The 15,129-nt window shown below is 39.9% G+C and overlaps 1 protein-coding gene across 3 annotated transcripts in view; it reads left to right on the forward strand.

Moving 5' to 3' along the window:
* DIAPH3 (diaphanous related formin 3) overlaps positions 1-15,129 on the forward strand; it is a 264,878-nt gene that overhangs the window by 209,362 nt on the left and 40,387 nt on the right. The gene's annotated exons all lie outside the window — the stretch shown is intronic.

Here is a 15,129-nt window from a genome sequence, read left to right on the forward strand (position 1 = left end):
AGCCCCTCCTGGGGACTCAGGTTTCTGGGAGGGGAGTTGTGTTTCTGTATTACCTTTCACCTTGTATATTTCTGTCTATAATTGTATATATTGTAAATATCTGCTTGTATATTGTGCTAGCTGTAAATAAATAGCTTCATTCATATTCCCAGAGCTGGCTGAGTCTAGTCTGGGTGATTTCTAAAGTGTGGGGGGGTAGGGAACACCCAAACCATCACAGCTTTTAATTTTGTATGTTCAAAAAAGGACACCCAAACCATCACAGTTTTCATCTCAAATGAAATGTCCTTCCTGGTCTATACTTTTTATGAAAAAAATAGTTTGTCTTTTCTTAGGTCTTACATTGTAGTGCTAACATCTTCTATCACCTCATCAGCCTACTCATTTCTTGAAATGAATTCTTGGGTTTTGATATGTCTATCATAGTGAAACATAAGGAGAAAAACCACAACCCTACTCTTTTGGACTGGTTGGCACAGGTAAGATAACACTTGAGGCGTTAAGCGTCCATTTAGATAGCATGTGAAGTTCTTTGGCTTTCTGTAGTTTAAGAAAGCAGCCTCTTGTTTAATTTACTTGCAGCATTCTAAATTTGTACATCTTTTGTTCCTTTAAAACCCACGGGTTCTTTGATGTCTTAGTGTACATACTAAAATACAAAATATCCAGGAAGGCTGTTAGGGGATGTTGTTTGTCCTAAGTACCCACAGAAGGAAACTGAGAGAGAGAAGTCATGAAGTCCTGTGTAAACTGGTTATAATCACTCAGTCTTGCTGTAAACACAAGGGGAAGATCCCAAAAGATGTTTAGTTGGAAAAAAATAGAAAAGAACAAAATGCAAAAGTGGTATGACTCAGAAACATCAGAAAGGGAGTTTCAGTCCCCGTGTGCACATGACTTAGTTTGGGTTTTCTTTTCAGATTGTTTGGGGAGGAGGTTGGTTTGGTTTTTTGTTTGGGTTTTGTTTGGTTTTTTATTTGTTTTGTTGTTGGTGGTTGGTTGGGGGTTTTTGTGGATTGTTGTTGTTGTTGTGGTTTGCTCTGGTGTTTTGGGTTGGTTTTGTTTGTTTGTTATTTTCTATTTAATGTTTTTTTTTAAATGAAGCTTAATGTTCCAAAACTGCCAGGAATCAGTCTGAGTTATGTGAACTGATTTTGCTGTGTTCTTTGATAAATCCTTTGCTGTTTATTGTAGGGAATCCTGTCACTGTCTGTGATAGTGTTAGGGTTTTTTACAAAAGGAGAAATAGAATTGACTCTTGATTAATCAACATTCTTCCCCAGAAGAGTACATATTGTAGTGCTCTCTGAAAGAAGAGATGGGTGATAATGGAATTCTTTTCTGCTTATTTAATGTGATGGTTTGGGCTTTTACCCGCCCCCACACACTTTTGGAATTGCCCCAGCTAACTCAGACGGACCCTGGGAATATAAATGAAGCTATTTATTTTACAGCAGCAAATATACAGGCAGCTATTTACAATATATACAGTTATATACAGAAATATACAAAGGATAAACAATACAGAAGCACAACTCCCCTCCCAGAAACCTGAGTCCCCAGGAGGGGCTTTCAAACCACCCCAACACCTCCCCTTGCCCTCTCAACCTTACCCCAGTTCTCAGAAAGAAGAGAGGTGCAGCCAGGAGGTTAGGGAGCAAGGTTAGTGGGAGCAAGGTTAATGAGATGTGACCAGGTCTGAAGGCAAAGGCAGAATGAAAAGACAAAATGGAGAAAGTTTACTTCTTCTTCCCAGAGCTCTCAGCGAGACTGTGAGAGAAGTTGACATCAATTGTTTTCATTTCACTGCCTGTTATCTAGTTCTTTTACCAAAACATTCTAGCTTGCTTCAAACTAGCACATTTAACTACCTGTTATTAATATTATGGATCAGAAATACACTGAGTGATTTCAGTAAGGACTAAGTGCAACTATTACTAATCCAAAGAGTAACATTACTCTAAAGTACCACTATGGAACTGTCTTTGCTATTCCAAAGGGCAATATGACATGGCTTGTGTCCCAAAATCACACAGCAACCATTAAAGCAGCATTCCTCCCAATATCCAAACAGGTTTTCCTGGAAAACAGTGTGAAAGACCTATATAACCTAACACACTGAAATATAGTGGAAACATCCACTAGGTGATTTAAGCAAATAAAGATTGTGATTTATTTAGTGATACCTTTTTTTTTTTTCCCAAGTCAGCCCTGGAAACTGATGTAAAGCACATTCATGTGCTGAGATGTGTAGCTTCTCTGTTGCCACACTTAGTAGATCAGTGAAATCTGTAATATGCTACACATTTATATTTGTATCTACCTACAGTGTTTTAAAATATAGAATCATAGAATCGACCAGGTTGGAAGAGACCTCCAAGATCATCCAGTCCAACCTAGCACCCAGCCCTATCCAATCACCTAGACCATGGCACTAAGTGCCTCAGCCAGGCTTTTCTTGAACACCTTCAGGGACAGTGATTCTACCACCTTCCTTGGCAGCCCATCCAATGGGAAATCTCTCTCTCTGTGAGGAACTTCCTCCTAATATCTAACCTATACCTCTCTCCACACAACTTAATTATTGTTTTTCATGCTTGTAGAATGTTGGAAGAGCTACATCTTTTTTTTCTTTTTTATTTGCCTATTGACTTCCTAGCTGAGCATGGCAGGGAAAATACAGTTTATCTCACCTCATGCTTGAAAAGTCTGATTCACTCTTCTAGCTTGCACATATAATTACTGGAAGACCATAATAATAGGTCAGGAAAAGCAATTTCTTTTGAGAGCAAATAGAAGTATTACCTAATAAAGAGAGAATTCCCAGCAAAGTTAGGTGTAGATATGTTGCTAAGATCACAGAGCATGATTCTCTTGGTTCCTCCTCCCATCTTTAAAAATGATTGATGCCTTCTGTTTTTTCAAGTGTTGCTCTGGTGCCAAATGCATGGGAGATTCTGAAAGAAACCAGTTTTATACATTAACCTTCCTGAATAGTTTATGCGTTAAAAATTATAACGATAAAGTGAAACCAGATGGACTGAGTAGAGTTGACAGCACCTTTCTGAGTGATGAAATTGCTATTGATTTATGACAAATGCCAGTAAAAGCAGGCAGGAACTGTTTTGTTGCTGTCAGATGAGAACTGAAAGTAGGCAGGTTTTGTTATCAATCATTTGTTGCCGGTGTAAGACAGTGGCAGGCTGTTATAATTGATTTGATAGCTACATCTGACTTGTGCTCTAGTGACCACCGCGGATTGTAGCAATGCAGCAGTGCAGAGAATTGACATGAAAAGGAAGTGACATGACTCCTCAGAGGCAAAGTTGGGTGATTTAAAGGGGTATGTTTGACAAAACATTTTATAAATCAGAATTTTCAGACTCAGATGCAATTTATTGATAGTGTAAAATGTTGAGGTTAGTCTGGAAGTGGGTTTATCATGTGTTGTGGCATTAATTTAATAGATGGTTTCAGTCCTAAAAGGTTTTACATGGGTAAAGAAACCTTTTCTTTTCTCTTCTCTTTGCCTTGAACAGTAGGTTACATGATTCCATTCAGCTTACACTTTTGAAGAAGCTTTTCCCCTGATGTAATATCTGTCCTAGTTATGCCTACTGTGACTGTAGAGTATTACTATGATACTTTTATCTGCTGTAATAGGCTGGGGTTTGTGTTTTGGTTTTGTGTTTTTTTTTAATATAATGATGGCCTAATGGAACTGTTGAATAAGACTTTTGGGACTTAATACTGAGGTAACTTCAAATTACCCAGTAGTGTAATATCCAGAAAATCTTGTTTCTGTGTGAATTTTTGATTCCTGAACAGTATTGAGTTAATTAACAAAGACAGATTGTCTTTTTCACCTATTCCTACATGGGTGAGGATTGTAGAATTAGAAAACACACTGCAGAGAATTATCTTTAGAAACATTCAAAACGTATTTTGGTATAATTGCACAGAAGCCAGGAAAGTAGTCATTTATAAGTAGGAAGCCTACCAATTAGGTGCAGATTTTATTCCTAAACAGAGCTGTGTTTCAGTAATTACTTTATGTGTGCGAGAACTTGAGAGATGAGAAACCATTTATCACAGTATCACCAAGGTTGGAAGAGACCTCACAGATCATCAAGTCCAACCCTTTACCACAGAGCTCAAGGCCAGACCATGGCACCAAGTGCCACGTCCAACCTTGCCTTGAACAGCTCCAGGGACGGCGACTCCACCACCTCCCCGGGCAGCCCATTCCAGTGTCCAATGACTCTCTCAGTGAAGAACTTTCTCCTCACCTCGAGCCTAAATTTCCCCTGGCGCAGCCTGAGGCTGTGTCCTCTCATTCTGGTGCTGGCCACCTGAGAGAAGAGAGCAACCTCCTCCTGGCCACAACCTCCCCTCAGGTAGTTGTAGACAGCAATAAGGTCACCCCTGAGCCTCCTCTTCTCCAGGCTAACCAATCCCAGCTCCCTCAGCCTCTCCTCATAGGGCTGTGCTCAAGGCCTCTCACCAGCCTCATTGCCCTTCTCTGGACACGCTCAAGCATCTCAATGTCCCTCCTAAACTGGGGGGCCCAGAACTGAACACAGTACTCAAGGTGTGGTCTAAGCAGTGCAGAGTACAGGGGCAGAATGACCTCCCTGCTCCTGCTGACCACACCATTCCTGATGCAGGCCAGGATGCCACTGGCTCTCTTGGCCACCTGGGCACACTGCTGGCTCATGTTCAGGCGGGTATCAATCAGCACCCCCAGATCCCTCTCTGTTTGGCTGCTCTCCAGCCACTCTGACCCCAGCCTGTATCTCTGCATGGGGTTGTTGTGGCCAAAGTGCAGCACCCTGCACTTGGAGCTATTGAACCCCATCCCATTGGACTCTGCCCATCTGTGCAGGCGGTCAAGGTCCCGCTGCAGAGCCTTTCTGCCCTCCAACCCAGCCACATCTGCCCCCAGCTTAGTGTCATCTACAAACTAGGTATTCACGAGCTGGGAAGGACTTGGACAGGTAAGTAGGTGGAAAGATCAGATTTATTTTCAGTTCCACTCTATTTGTAAGAAAAGTTAGGGAGTTCTTTGATTGGAGCAGGAAAAGTATTTATGCAATTTAAAATAAAAAAAAAAAAATCCAAAAGTGAATTATTGATGCCATTTGTCAGTGTTCAAAACTAAATATTTCAACTAGAGTGAATGCAGAGCAAGGCTAGCTACTAAGGTAACACAGGAAAATACAGGTGATTTAAAATGAAGTGGTTTAAAGAGACTGGCTTATTTAATCCTAACTGACCAAAGGCAAGGAGAAGGTGTATATGTACATATGGACATGTGCATGTGAATGAAAATACACTCACCTATAGAAAATGTAATTATATAGAGTCACAATATATGTGATATGGAAGTTGCATATATTTGGGAGGTGGGGGAGAAGAAATGTTGAGTTAGGAGGCAGCACAAAAACAAGAGCAAGGGGAGATTAGTAGGATGAGTGGTCCAAATGGTTTAAAATTTAGTCTGTTGGCCAACAAGTGGAAGTAGTTTAGCATCATCTTTAAATACAAGAAGGAGCTAGAATCTCTTAGGGCTTAAATTCTCTGTTTTAACTGACTATTTCACTTTTACTTTTAATACAGTCTATGCCTGTATGCTTAGAAGACTTATCACCATGAGAGTGATGAGAGCCTGGAATGGGTTGCCCAGGGAGGTGGTTGAGGCCCCGTGCCTGGAAGTGTTTAAGGCCAGGCTGGATGAGGCTGTGGACAGCCTGATCTAGGGGGCATGGCAGAGGGATTGGAATTAGATGATCCTTGTGGTCCCTTCCAACCCTGACTGATTCTATGATTCTATGATTTTCTAGCAGATAAAATGCTCTCTCAAAAAGAGATGGTTCTTTGCTGAGCTTTTATTACATTTAAAAAAAAAAAAAAAAGCATCCCAAACATCAAATATATTTAGACCTTTTCAATTTATATAACATTCCCAAATTCTTTGAATTTTATTGCCATCTCTGTGTTAAAAAAATAAATTCATTTTCTGCCAATGGATATTAATTTCAGAGTAGCATTACAGGCAGGATGAAGAAAGAAGAGACAACTGATGGAAGTAAAGGCAAATAATATTTTGTACTGCTTCTAAAAAAAATTCCAAATCCAGTTTAAAGAGAATGTTAGGTGGATACAAAGTGGAAATCAGCTTCAATTACATGGGTGTTTTGCTAAAACACTTCAAGCTAAGATTTAAAGACACAAAAGGGCTATTGAAGTCTGCAAGGAACCTGGAGAGAGCAAGAAAATTGAAACTACTCGGATTAAAGATGTAGGTAAAGGCAGTGTTATGGGTGTAATCTTGAAGAACTTGAGTTTCTAAAGCTGAAAAAAAAAAGCTTGTTACATCACCCTTCCAGCTTCTAAATATTTTACTTTAGGAACAGATACTCAGAAACCCTGTGAGAAGAAAGAATTTCTGAAGAATTGGGGTCTAACTTGACTTCAATTTCGTATAGTCTGTTTATCATCTTACATTTTACCTAGACACAGCTGCAGCAAGGCACAGGTGTAATATGCTAATTTAAATTCCTGAGCAGCTGCAATAAATCTGGAAATACTGTGTGAAAACCCTTCTGAAAACCGCCACAGAAAATGGCGCGTTTGGCTTCTCTGCTTTTATGTCAGGTTTATATTAATGACTAACACTCTAAATCCAGTCAATTTAAACTGTAAAAAAAAGACCCTGGAAGGTCTGTCCTACAAGAAACAGGTTTGGAACTTGCAGAAGACAATCCGGGTTAATTAGCTGCAACCTTTAAGGCACAATTCCAACACGCTGAAGTTCATGGGTTTTGACATAGGTGGAGCACTTGAAATATCAAAACTGCTGATGTCAAAGGTGATTGTGCATAACAATGTATCTAAACTAGTTGTTCTTCTTCGTCCTTCTCTCACAATTTTATCTGCTACACTTCATCATTAGTGCTGATCTCTTTATGCTATTTCTACCAGCAGTGGATTTTTATATCCTGTGATTTGTTTAATACGCTAAGCTCCCCGGTTGAGTAGAATGCATGCTCATTATGGAGCTGGCACCGCACTGAGGACTCTTATTGATACTTAAAGCAAGCACTGGCTGCTCTGCACTCACCATGTGCTCATTATGCTCTCACTTTCTAACCCTTAGCTCCCTTCTTCCCCCAGAAAAATATTCTGAAAAATCACTTCAGTTATTAAACTTGTATTTCTCTCCACTACTAATCCACAGTTCTTGTTTTCTGCTTGCTGTTCTTAGACTCTGGTGTGCTCTTAACAAAAGCCGATGCAAGTCACTAGCATGCAGTATTGCTGCTCCATATTTACTCACTGACCTTAAGAGTACAAATTCTAGAAATTCCTCATCTTTCCTTAGATATTGGGAGCCCTCTTTCATAGAATTATAGTATGCTTTGGGTTGGAAGAGATATGTGATGGTTTGGGTGTTCACTGCCCCACCACACTTTAGAAATACCCAACTAGACTCAGCCGGCTCTGGGAATATAAATGAAGCTATTTATTTACAGCTAGCACAATATACAAGCAGATATTTACAGTATATGCAGTTATAGACAGAAATATACAAGGTAAAAGGTAATACAGAAACACAACTCCCCTCCCAGAAACCTGAGTCCCCAGGAGGGGCTCTCAACCACCCCTGCACCTTCTCCCTGCCCCTCTCAACCTTACCCCAGTCCTAGGGAAGAATGGAGGTTCGGCCAAGAGGTTAAGAAGCAAAGGTGAGTGAAAGGTGAGGTTAGGGAGCTGCAGCTCAGTCAGAAGCCCAGAGTAGAGTGCGACACAAAAAATGACAAGAGTGTTATCTAATGTTTTGCTTTCTTGTTCAGCAAGACTCTGAGGGAAGCAGACATCACCATTGTTTTCCTTTCACAGCCTATGATCTAGTTCTTTTTCTCACCAAAACATTCTACCCTGCTTCAAACTAGCACAACATGAAAGATCATCTAGTTCCAACACCCCTGCTATGGGCAGCAACACCTCCTATTAGCCAAGGTTGCTCAAGGCTCCATCCAACCTGGCCTCGAACACATTCAGAATTAGAGCCTCTACAGCTTCTCTGGGCAACCTCTTCCAGTGCCTCACTACCCTCATGGTGAAGAATCTCCTCCTAATGTTTAATCTAAATCTTCTTCCTGTTTGAAGCTATTATCCCCTCAAGGCTACTCTCTTTGGGTACGACTATTTAGCCTATTTTATCTCCAGTATTTATGCTGAATAGATATAAAACCATTAAAAGGTAAACATCTAAATTTGCATATTGTACAAACTAAATAAGGTTTGTACATTTAAGATTAGTTACAGGTTGATAAAACAAATAGCATGTTTTTATTATGTCACTCTTTTGACAACTTGTTATGAAGCTGTAATATGTAGCTACCAATTTTTCTTGAGTGTACTTATTCAGAGATTCTCCTTCTGGTCACTTGCATTAGGCCATTAACATTTTGGAGAGCATTTCATTAACATTTACCTAGTATCTCATCACACTGTTCTTTGACGTGATAGAGCTTGAGACCAAATCACCTCTGAGATTTCCCAAGGTGCTTCTTGCCTCTGAAACTGGCATATCAAAAGCACTAGGAACTTGCATGGTTTTTGATTAGAATATAATGATGGGACTGCTATTCAAGCAGAACTTTGAAGGAAGTGCACCAAAAGACACCAAAAGCTCCCTCTTTATCATCTGGTTATATAAGAATGTAATAAAGAGTAAAATAATTGTGTGTGTAGCAAAGAATCAAAACTGATGGGTGAGCCAGATGACCTCAAAAACTTAAGAACCTGTTTGTATCCTAGCCTCAGTGTCCTCTGGAAAAAAAAAAGGCACATCTCTCCCTCATTCTCTTACTTCTTGCATTAAGAAACTTGCCTGAAGTTGAGCATAATCCCTTCAAGCAAGAAGCAAATTGCTCCATCTCCAGAAGGTTCACATTCACCTGATCTGCAATGGTCAGGAGACAGTAAACAGGGCAACCTGGTGGTGTGGTCTTTTCACAGAATGGGTGTTTCTGCACCCATGCAGTGAGCTATTTTCTATAAGATGTTGTTACCTAAGGATAACCTGAATCACTTCAAGGTGTTTGAAAATTATCTAACACCTTGATGGCAAAGGGAGCAAAGAAAGCTTTCAGTGTTTGCCTCAGCAACATTGTCCATGAATCTTTAGGTTAAGTTTTAGCTCTTTCATATACAAGAGTTTTGTTTTCAGCTGTTGCTTTGTTTTAATCTTACTCCCACTCCTCCTACCTTGAAAGGGTACAGCCATGTTATATTGCATTAATTACATAGTACAGCTTAATGCTTTGTATTAGGGTAGGGGTTTTCAGAGGTCACATTTTAGATTGAATTTTAATTGCATGTGCTTATTTTGATTGCATGTGGTCCTCCTCCTCCTATACTCTGCCTTGGTGAGGCCACATGTGGAATACTGTCACCAGTTCAGGGCCCCTCAGTTCAAGAAGGACAGGGAACAGCTTCAGAGAGTCCAGTGCAGAGCCACAAAAATGATTAAGGGAGCAGAACATCTGTCTTATGAGGAAAGGCTGAGGGAGCTGGGACTCTTTAGTTTGGAGGAGACTGAGGGGTGACCTCATTAATGTTTATAAATATGTAAAGTGTAAGTGCCAAGAGGATGGAGCCAGGCTCTTGGTGATATCCAGTGACAGGATAAGGGGCAATGGGTGGAAGTCAAAGCATAGGAAGTTCCCTGTAAACATGAGAAAACTTTTTTCACCGTGAGGGTGACAGAACACTGGTGCAGGCTGCCTGGGGGGATTGTGGAGTCTCCCTCTCTGAAGATATTAAAGACCCACCACGATGCATTCCTATGTGATTGAGTATAGGTGATCATGCTCTAGCAGAGGAGCTCCACTGAATGATGTTTTGAGGTCCCTTTCAGCCTCTCATATTCTGTGATTCTGTGATACCTAATCTATTCATTCCATTTATACTTCTTGTGGCTTTATTATTATATATTTCTTGATTTTCTATTCATTATTGCTTTGTAAAAGACTGATGCAGAAGAAGAAGCAATTGGTAAGCTAAGCAAGGTAAATAATGCAGAATGTTCCATTACAGAAGGGAATTTACTTTCTCAGTTTTATTTCTTTAAAATGCAATTGTGCAAATGTGATTTCTAAGTTGGCTCTGTCTTTTTTCTAAAGTACTTGAAAGCATTTAACCAGGTATCTATGCCTAACTAAATCCTACCAAAGTACTGCCCAATCTCCATCATTCTTGCTCTTAACAAAAACTGATTTTTCATTTCACCATGTCTTTTCCTGTTTTCTTAAACATAGAGGAGGATAAAAACATTAAGATTCCGTGTTCTAAAACTTTGCAGACCTGAAAATTACAACATTGTGATCAAATATCACAATAGATTTATATTAAGACATTTTACTGAGACTGCCAATGGAGTTTTAACCATCTTCTCATTGTTTATATGCCTGCATATGTATCTGTGTATCCTTATAATATACCTGTGGCACTTCAAAATCACAAAGAATCACAGAACATTAGGAGCTGAAAGGAACCTCAAAAGATCATCTAGTCCAACTCCTATTGCCTATAAAAGACTGGATGGGGCACTTAGTGCTGTGGTCTAGTTGACTGGCTAGGGCTGGGTGCTAGGTTGGACTGGATGATCTTGGAGGTCTCTTCCAACCTGGTTGATTCTCTGATTCTATACAGGAACGCATCCAGGTGGGTCTTTAATATCTTCAGAGTGGGAGACTCCACAGTTCCCCTGGGCAGCCAGCAGCAGTGTTCTGCCACTCTTAGAGTGAAAAAAGTCTCCCTCATGTATACATGGTGCTTCCTGTGCCTCAGCTTCCACCCATTGCCCCTTGTCCTGTCACTGGGCATCACCCAGCAGAGCCTGGCTCCAGCCTCCTGGCACTCGCCCTTTACATATTTATAAACATTAACGAGATCACCTCTTCATCTCCTCCTCTCCACACTGAAGAGCCCCAGATGCCTCAGTCTCTCCTCAAAAGGAAGGTGTTCTGTTCTGTTCATCTTTTTAGTGTCTCTGCGCTGCACTCTCTGAAGCAGTTCCCTGTCCTTCTAGAACTGAGGGGCCCAGAACTGGACACAGTATTGCATTATAAATACGTATATATCTCAAAATCTGCTCTAGCCATGTCAAATTTTCTGTAGTTTATGTCCAAAAGAGTACTTCACGTCCGTGACTATAATATTCATTGTCTGCTTCACATTGTTTTCAGCATGTTAATGTAATTCATGTTGTCTCTGTGTGAAGGTCTATTCCAAGTGAGAAGAACTGAGCTTTACAAAAACATTGTATGTTGTGGTATCTAATACAGCTGTGAGATTAGTGTGCATAATGTGTATTTTTGTGTTGCTAGAGAAGGATCTGAATGTACTATATGGACAGTAAAAAAGAGAGAAGGGCTGCTCCTTAGCAGGCTAGTGTCATGCACCTGATCGAGGTGGTGGAGGCACCGTCCCTGGAGGTGTTCAAGAAAAGCCTGGCTGAGGCACTTAGTGCCATAGTCTGGTTGACTGGCTAGGGCTGGGTGCTAGATTGGACTGGATGATCTTGGAGGTCTCTTCCAACCTGGTTGATTGTATGATTCTATGATTCTATGGAACAATTAAACTTCATAGTCATATTGCAATAGAGATGATACCAAGCTGAGTGGTGTGGTTGACGAGACTGAAGGATAGGATGCTTCCACTAGGACATTGCAATGCAACTTTGTTCTTATGCCCTTGTTTTATATCTTTCCAACTTCCCAGAAAAATTAGTTTTAGGTGAGAATTATTTGGTTATTTTAGATACTTAAGCAATTGAATTTAGAGTTGTCTCTTGGCACTATTGATTCTCACTGTGGAATTTCTGTTAATGAATGCCCTAAGGAAGTTTATTTGAAAATGCTGGTTCACAAACATAATTTAACTGGTAGCTTCTTGTCATGTTCCCATTGATGCTTTAACAAGAATTAAGTGAAGTTCTATGTTCCATGTGACAGATGAGCCACAGGTCTTTTTCAGTAAATCCATACATCCCTTATTAGTGTTCTCGCTGTCCTACTGTGTGTTTCCAGATGTAGAGTAAAACAAAATGCAGTTGTATTACTCAGAAGAAATACAGAATCAACTTCTTGTCATGGTGGATAGCTCTTCTTCCTTTCATTATACATAAGAATCATAAAATGTGTGCATAGTTAAGAGTTTATTTCTTTCCCTTTCACATAGGCAGTTTGAGGATATGTGTGATGGTTAGGGTGTTACTTCCCCCCCCCCCCCCCCCCCCACACACACACACTTTGGAAATCACCCAGACTAGACTCAGCTGCTCTGGAAATTGAATGAAGCTTATTATTTACAGTTTAGCACAATATACGAGCAGAGATTTACAATATATACAGAAATATACAAGGTAAAAGGTAATACAGAACCACAACAGCCCTCCCAGAAACCTGAGTCCCCAGGAGGGGCTCACAACCACCTTCCACCTCAACCTTACCCAAATTCTTGCCTTATGTTTAAGGTAGTATGGAGGGTCATCCAGGGGGGTTGGGAAGCAAGTGGATTAGTCACAAAGATGGCAGGTTAGGGTAGAGGGAGAGAGAAGTTCATCCCAAAGCCCAGACAGCATCTTTATGTTTGTGTTCTTGTTCTTATACATCTCAGCAAGCCTATGAGTGCAGTAGACATCACCATTGTTTCCTTTTCACAGCCTGTAATCTAATTCTTCTCACCACAACATTCTAGGTAGGCTCAAGTTAGCACAATATGGATACCATTCTCAAAGGAGTTTTCTCAGAGAGAAACAGGCAAATATGTAAACAGTGAGCAAAAAGAACAGCATATTTGTTTTATTTGTTTAGAGATTTCTTTTTTGCACCTTTTGTACTTTGTTCTCCATATATTTCATACAAGATTATTGAGTAGAGTCATAGGCTGGATGTTAGGAGGAAGTTCTTGACAGAGAGAGTGATTTGCCATTGGAATGGGCTGCCCAGGGAGGTGGTGGAGTCACTGTCCCTGGAGGTGTTGAAGAAAAGCCTGGCTGAGGCACTTAGTGCCATGGTCTAGTTGACTGGCTAGGGCTGGGTGCTAGGTTGGACTGGATGATCTTGGAGGTCTCTTCCAACCTGGCTGATTCTATGATTCTATGAATAAGAAAGATATTTAGGTGGTCTTTTGAAGTACTTTTATTATCCCGTGTTTTTCTCATTTTGTCTACTGTAAACAAAGCAGCACAACATTTTTTTCCTGCCTCTTCTTATAATTAAGATTTCCAGACTTTCATGATTGTTTTTAGTCTCCTAACATCTAAAAGGAAAAAAAAAAATCAACCTCTTTGCTGTAATTCACTGTCTAAAACCATGCAAAGGGTTGAAGTTGATGAACAGGAGAACTAAAGCGTGATTTCACATAGCTTAAAGAATGATGCTTCTGTTCATACTTCCTAGTTGATTGGTTAGGGCTGGGTGCTAGGTTGGACTGGATGATCTTGGAGGTCTCTTCTAACCTGGCTGATTCTATGATTCTATGATTCTACGAAGCAGCTTGACATTTCAGCTTCTCTTGAGTGATCCTCTGTCACTTCTCTCCTTGGCTGTTAGAGTCACGACTTCTGTATCCTTTCAGTTTTCTTACATCTCTTCTAAAACTCTTTTCAAGTGTAGCTGCAATTTGCTTTCAGGTTGCTGGGTACTGGGCCTGATTGTATCTGACTCAGGTTTCTGGAGGTTTTTCATAGAAAATACCAGAGCAAGCTGTGCATCTGTTACTGGCATTAATTACGTTAAGAATGCAAGTTTTAGTGAACAGCAAAGCAAAAAGTCATTAAACATTTCAACTTTGGTGGCCTCACCCACTTGAAGCTTTCCTTTCCTTTTGAATAATCAACTAAGTCTTTATTGGGTCTCTGCCTCCTTATCAGTATACTAGAGAGTGGTGGGTTTTTTACTTCCTTTGCTAGTTGTATCTCATTCTATGCATGGCTGTTATTATTTGGTCTTTACATAATTGCATTATTATTTATATATTCATTCTTACAAATTCTATCAAATTACCCTGGTTTGTGCTTTTCTTTTCTGAATTTGAAGTCATAAAAGGTGCTGTGAATTAATCAAATTGGTTTTGTACTACCTTTTCTGTACTTTCTCTGCATTGAGATAATAGAATTTCATTACTTTCATATCACATTCCTGAAACTTGCCAATATGTTTGAGCCCCATTTTTCTGGTATTTCTTACTATGGGAACTTTCTTCTGTACAAAACATAATGTGGGCTGTGTTTACAATGAATTTAATAAAACCTGTCCTTATTTTTTCTAGAGATTTTGGGATTTTTTTTTGTTGGTTTTGTTTTGTTTTTAGAATATAAAATATTTCTAGCCTTAATCTAAATTAAAATGTTGGTGTTCTGAGTGGTTTTATTGACAAGTCACAGTAAGTAATAATTTCCAGCTTAAAGAATGAGTTGTGTACTGCATATAGTGAATTGAAAATGTTCTTTTTCAAAAAGAAATTCACCATTTTCTGGAGAAAACCAGTTTGTATTTCATTCTTTGATTGCATTTAAGAAAAGATTATATATATATTTAAACACACACATATATATATTTACACACACACACACACATATATATATTGCTAGTTTAAAGCAGGTTAGAATGTTTTGGTAAGAAGAACTAGATTACAGGCTGTGGAAAGAAAACAATGGTGATGTCTACTTCACTCACAGGCTTGCTGAGATGTATAGGAACAAGAAATAAAAACATAGATAACCACTCTCACTTGGGCTGCTGGCTGAGCTGCATCTCTCTAACCTCACTCTTCATTTTGGACTAATCCACTTTGCTTCCTACCCCCCTGTCCGAACCTCCATTCTTCCTTGGGACTGGGGTAAGGTTGAGAGGGGTAGGAGGAAGGTGAAGGGGTGGTTGAGGTCCCCTCCTGGGGACTCAGGTTTCTGGGAGGGCTGTTGTGTTTCTGTATTACCTTTTTACCTTGTCTATTTCTGTCTATAACTGTATGTACTGTAAATATCTGCTTGTATATTGTGCTAGCTGTAAATATAAGCTTCATTTAGATTTCCAGAGCTGGCTGAGCCTAGTC

This window comes from Pogoniulus pusillus, chromosome 3 (assembly GCF_015220805.1).
Source record: "Pogoniulus pusillus isolate bPogPus1 chromosome 3, bPogPus1.pri, whole genome shotgun sequence".
Lineage (NCBI taxonomy): Eukaryota > Metazoa > Chordata > Aves > Piciformes > Lybiidae > Pogoniulus > Pogoniulus pusillus.